Source organism: Pseudophryne corroboree, chromosome 1 (assembly GCF_028390025.1).
Source record: "Pseudophryne corroboree isolate aPseCor3 chromosome 1, aPseCor3.hap2, whole genome shotgun sequence".
Taxonomy (NCBI): domain Eukaryota; kingdom Metazoa; phylum Chordata; class Amphibia; order Anura; family Myobatrachidae; genus Pseudophryne; species Pseudophryne corroboree.
Window position 1 is genome coordinate 8,857,029 of NC_086444.1, and position 6,533 is coordinate 8,863,561.

At 43.4% G+C, this 6,533-nt stretch overlaps 1 pseudogene; it reads left to right on the forward strand.

Moving 5' to 3' along the window:
- Positions 1–1,649: 1,649 nt before the first annotated feature.
- Positions 1,650–1,768, forward strand: LOC134934675 (5S ribosomal RNA; annotated as a pseudogene).
- Positions 1,769–6,533: the final 4,765 nt, after the last annotated feature.

The window sequence follows — 6,533 nt, forward strand, 5'->3', positions numbered from 1 at the left end:
CGTTTTTCTGCCCACACTCTAACACATTCAGGTCTACCACATCCCCCAGTTAATATGGCGCCCATGGCCTCGCATAAGGTTTTCATACACGCTCTCATTTTCACAACTCAAATCTTTTCCAAACATGGCGTCTCTGATCTCGCCATTCAAGGCTGACATGCGCAATACGTTTAACCTCCCAGAGCGACGACGAGCTACACCGCTGAAGTGGCCCTGCCGCCCACCGCATTCGCTCTCCATAATCCATCAGTGTCCCCACATCTTAACACCATCATGCCCTATTCATTTCATCCTTGCCCTGTACCTACTGCAATCCCAAAATAATTTTTCACTATTCTTTTTACTTATCCCCACTCACTTATCTGATCCCTTCCCGTTTTCCTGCTGTTTATTATTAGCCCGTCACCCTTACACCCACACCATGGCGGATAGGGCCTCGCCAGAGTCCCCCAAAATGCCCATACTTCTATCAAGTCTATCCCCTTTCCAATATGGCACTTCCAGCTCTGTCAGCTACAGACTGACATGCGCAATACGCCGCACCTTCCCCCTAGCGACGGCAGGCGGGTCCGCTCATGCTGCATCTCTGCCCGCCGCGCTCGCTATTGGTTTGATGCAACAGTTGAACTGCTCATTAATATCCGTCCCCCTGCCCATACCTCCGAACCCGGAAGTGAACAAGCCCTAACGGGTGAAACACGTCTTCCACACGGGGTCCGCACATGGAGTGACTGCACGGCGCCAGCTCTTTACATCTGATCATGCACTGATTCATTCCTCTGCTTTCTGATTGGAGTGTCATAAGCCCTCACTGCTCTGTAGTCACACAGGCAGTAACATCACACTCAGGCATACCATTAATGCATATGTATTAACTGCTTATTAGAGCTCATTATTTTCTTTCTATGTGAGACTGGTCATCTGATACGGGCTATAACCTTAGTCCCCAACAGTGGCCAGCACATTATTATCCCTGATTATTTGTGCTTTCATTCACTATTTTGGTGTGTGATACCTGACAGATATCGTCTGTCAGCTGCATTCCAAATCATAGATTATCTGCTTTCATCTTTCTGGATCAGGAATCCTTTTCATATTATTTGTTTTCATCCATTGGATCTGTTTTTCTTGCGGATTTGTTAGCAGGTAAACACTGTCATTGCATTGTTAAGGAGATCCTTTGTACACATGCCTATGTTCATTTATTATATATATTTTTTCCTGTGATGATATCACTGCATTTTGTGATAACTTATTCTCCCTAAGAGGATTCCAATGACATTATTTGCGGGTCGACTGTCCACCCTATTTGTTTACTGTGGTGATCATTTGCTGAGACTGATTTTACCCACAGTAGTATTCTGTATTATTATTATTATTTCTAATTTTGGGTTTCAACCCTAATTACCCAGAACATCCATTTAGAATCAATTCCACTCTCTTATCTGTCTCGTGGACTCTCATCCTCGATTCACGGAGCACAGAGCCACAAATGTGGATGCTGTTGAACCGTGCCTAACGTGGAAAGCAGATCCACCTAATCCTATCTATCCCTTCATTTTCTCTCTTTCTTCTATTTCTTTCTATCATTTCTTACTGAATTATTTCCTATATAGGTGCACTCTCATTGGCGTGCTGATCATACTATCCTCTACTACCATACCACGATGCCACAGCCCGATCTCGTTCGATCTTGGAAGCTAAACAGCGTTGGGCCGGGTTAGTACCAGGAAAGGTGACTGCCTGTGAATACCTGGTGTTGTAGAGTAGGAATTTGTTTCCTCTTTGTGTGAGAAGAATACGCCAACAGCAGTGTCACCACTGTTTCTTTTTCATATCTTCCCATCTAGTCAGGGAATGCTCAGTGCAGTTCAAATGTTTTTTCTATTTACGATTATGGATATTTGTCAAACGATTCAGGTGCTAGAGTCTGGTGACCACTAAACATTCATTTATCCACTTAACATAAGTGATTATAGTTGGATATTTACATATTAATGTTTTGACCACTCCTCGGTCCTATTAATACAGCAATCTGTACTGGTCAGGGGAAATGGTGGTTTGACAATCCATTGTCTACAACCTTTCCAATCACTCTTTGAATGAAGAGACCAGAACATTTTAACAATTTTTTCCAATTCTTTATTTTCTCATGGATCTTTTAGATGGGTAAATTGTGCTTATATTTTTACCAATAAAAGTTATGTTTAAACCATTCTCTGATACATATTATAGAAACTTCTTTCCTTATAGAGTGCGCCCACACAAGAGCCTTCTTTTTCTCCCCTGTTAGTCTATGTACTTTCTGGCTCTGGGCGCACCACCAATGAGGACAGCATATCGGAGAAAATCATAGATATTTTCTCGCTCCCGTTACTAAGGGTAACCAATTGTCCAATTTAGTTTTTTTCCGTTTATACACTTTATTATATTTTGTGACCTGTGCCCGATCACCCTATGTTTGTGGTAGCAGCTGTTGCCAACCTGACTTTTAGTGAAGTAGGGGGGTCCCGGCCTTTGGACGCTGGGGAGAATGTACCGGCATCCCCGGGAGATACAGAGGATGAGGAGGAGACGGAGACGTATGAAGATTACACTATTAAAGAACTGCAGCGAGAAAGCCTGTCTCTGAACAATAAAATAGCAAGTAAAAAGAAGAAAAGGAACTCATGTTATAAATGGGAGCAGCCAATTTTGAAAGAAGAGCTTCTTGTGTTAACATCTGCCATTGAAAGGGTTAAAGCTCAACTGGCAGTGAAGCGGTTACAGGAGAAAAGAAAAGCAAAAAGTGACTTACCTGTTGTTTCCTGTGAGTCTGTGGTGAAAGATAATCAAGAAATGGAGGTCTGTCAATCGGACAGACAAATTTCTGCTGCGGAGGTACCGGTGGCTGCTGAGATTGGGGCTGGGGAGGCGTCTCCCTAAGATTCAGCAGTGATGCAGGCAGGAAAGGGTGCACAGGATACTGAGTTGGCAGGTGCAGCAGTAGTTGCTGCTGAACTTGCTGGGCCGACGCCCATGCTGTGTGAACCTTCTACTGCTGGTGCAGCAGCTGAAAGTGAAGGTCTGGAAGTGGAGCGTTCTGACTCCCAGCTAAGGATGGATATTATTTGTGTGGAAATATTGTTGGTGGCAAGGGCGGAAAAGAACACTGAGGCAGGCACCTCTGGGGTGACTTTGGGTGCAGGTAGGTGTTCGGCACCAAATTGCAAACCAGGGGTTAATGCCCAAGAAGTGCAGTCTCTTTCTTCCACAGGTACAGAACAGCAGCACCAGCGAATAGCACAAGGAATGCCAATTTTGCATAAGAATAAACTGTCATCTGGTGAACAACAGATCATTGAGACTGTATATGGACAAATGCAGGTGCCGGAAAGAGCTCAAGTGGCAGCTCAGTTATTGCACAAGGAGCAAGTAAGATTGAATAAGGGGTCTGGGGAAGGTAATGCAATGTCTGTGCCATTGGATGATGTCAATAAGCAGCCAGTCTCAGGTACTATTTCCTATGCTAACATGGTTAATGCTAAGCCAGGTATAAGCTTTAATATTTTCCAAACAAATGTGGGATCAGGTCAGGTGGGGATGAGGAGAAATTGAATTCAATTTAAATGGCTGGGAAAAGGTGAATCACCTTCCAAAGAAGTTTTCCTGCAAATGATCTTTAGTTTGGGGTTCCATGCAACTGATGAATTAGTCCTCTCTAGTAGATTTGATGCCTTTTCCAGTGATGAACTAGAGGGGGAGGTAGTAACAAATGGTAAAGATTTATTTTTTGTCTCCAAGGTTAGTAAGAGTAAGGCAAAGCAGAGTGAGAAAGCTTCAATAGGTGACAAAAGAAGGTAACAGGTGGGGAGAGTAGTGGAGAAGAAGGATTAGAGTGGGAACCAGTAGGCACAGATTTAGGGAATAAAGAGGTGGCTGGAGATTCTAAGGACTGCCCTGCTTAGGAGAGATGGTAATAGAGGAAACACTACAGGTAGAGGAGCAGGAAGAGATTGAGATAGATTGAGAGATTCCTCAGGTTCAGTAATTGCACCAAGTTTCTCTCAAAGGGAAAGATACTAGAAGATCTAGGTCTTCAAATAGGGTGTCAGGGAAGAATGTAAAGGAAAAGTGAGCAGGGTCCTGCTTCTATAACCCAATGACACATGGATCCCCAAACCATACGTTGTGCCACCATTAATGCTTCCGTAGTTTCTGAACGAACTTGTTTTATGGCCTTTTGATTTTTTCAATACAGTTGAGATTGATTTTTGTTTTTGCAAGAGACCAGAATTAGTAGGTTGGACATCCTCCACAAGGCGAAAAGGGAGTGGAGGCATGGGCTTTCCTACAGGTCTCTTGCGGCCAAGCCATACAGTGGGGTGGCAGTGCTTTTTACTGGCTTGGTAACCATGTACAGGGCTATAGAACTACAGGCAGGTATGTGTATGATTTTAGATGTCAACCTGAGGGGACATGACCTGAGGCTCATTAATATCTATGGGCCATAGTCAAAATGGGACAGGAAATGTCTCTTCAGGGAGATAAAACCGTTTCTTTTTACAACTCAGCAGATTGTTTTTTGTGGTGATTTCAACACTGTTATTAAGCCAAAAGACAAGGAGATTCAAAGACAGTCCTGGGCTATGACCCTATTTTTTTAGTTCGTATGATTAGACTGGTGAACGTGTTCATCCACCAAACCTGCCTTTCTCCAGACTGCACAGGTTACACTTTTTTTAGTGGTAGTGGTAGTCAGATCTAGGATAGATAGGTTTTTTTTGTTAAAGAGAACTCAAAAACTTTGCCTCCAGTTGAAGCCAGTAGAGTTCTCTGATCATGTTTTTCTCTCTGTCATTTTGAATGCTTCAGAAGCTACTCAGAAGGGGCGTGGCCTATGGTGACTGAATTCTGAGCTCCTAAAGGAGGAAAAGATTAGACAATCCTTAAGAGACTTTCAATCTCAGGAAACACTTTTGGAGGATGGATGGAGTAGATCTGAGTGGTGGAAAGAAATGAAAATGTGAATTTGGAGATTTTTCAAGAGGTTGGTAGCAAAAAAGAACTTGATAAAGTGAATTATCTATCAGAATTTGACAAGGAAATTAGATTTCTTGATTTCTGAGTGTGGAGATACTGGGGAAATCTCCCGAGTAAAGGCTCAGATGAAGGAATATCAGTATAACTGGCTGAATTATTTGATTTTGGAGAGGGATTTTGGCAAATACCACTCACCTGAGCCTTACCAGAATTGTGGAAGATGAGGGGTCTTTATGACAAACAGGGTGTTCTTTGTGAGGATAAGTAAGGCATCCTGGGAGTCATTAGATCCTATTACTCCGATCTTTTGTCTGAGCAGCCACTTATCAGAGAAAGGATGGAAACATTTCTGAGGGAGACACCTGGACTTTCTAATCCAGATGCTTCGATTGAAACCTTGGGCAGGGATGTGACTGCAAAGGAAGTTAAGATGGCAATTGATAAGTTAAATTGTAAGAAATCCCCAGGCCCAGATGGTTTAACATCTGAGTTTTATCAAGTATTTGCATACCTCTTGATTCCTCGCATAGTAGAAGTACAGTTACAAGAAAAAGTATGTGAACCCTTTGGAATTTCCTTGATTTGTGCATAAATTGGTCATAAAATGTGTTCTGATCTTCATCTAAGTCACAACAATAGACAAACACAGTCTGCTGAAACTATTACCACACAAACAATTATATGTCCTCGTGTTTTTATTGAACACACCATGTAAACATTCATAGTGCAGGGTGGACAAAGTATGTGAACCCCTAGACTAATGACTTTTCCAAGAGCTAATTTGAGTCAGGAATTGGCCAACCTGGAGTCCAATCAATGAGACGAGATTGAAGGTGTTATAGGCCCTACACACATGCCGATATTACTGCACGATATGAACGATCTCGTTCATTAATGAACGAGATAACGTTCATATAGTGCAGTGTGGAGTCACCAACGATGAACGATGCGCGGCCCCGCGCTCGTTCATCGCTGGTGACATGTCGGCTGTGCATGCAGGCCAATATGGACGAGATCGTCCATATTTGCCTGCACGTCTATGGAGCCGGGTGACGGGGGGAGTGAAGAAACTTCACTCCCCCCATCACTGCCCCCCCCGCCGCCGGGTCGCCCGTATCGACTGTCGGGCACCTCGGCGGCAAATCGCCTAATGTGTAGGGCCCATTAGTTAATGCTGCCCTGCCCTATAAAAAACACACACCAGTTTTGAGTTTGCAATTCTCAAGAAGCATTGCCTGATGTGAACCATGCCTCGCAGAAAAGAGCTCTCAGCAGACCTACGATTAAGAATTGTTGACTTGCATAAAGCTGGAAAGGGTTACAAAAGTATCTCTAAAAGCCTTAATGTTCGTCAGACAAATTGTCTATAAATGGAGAAAGTTCAGCACTGTTGCTACTCTCCCTATGAGTGGGCATCCTGTAAAGATGACTGTAAGAGCACAGCGCAGAATGCTCAATGAGGTGAAGAATCCTAGAGTGTCAGCTGAAGACTTACAGAAATCTCTGGCATA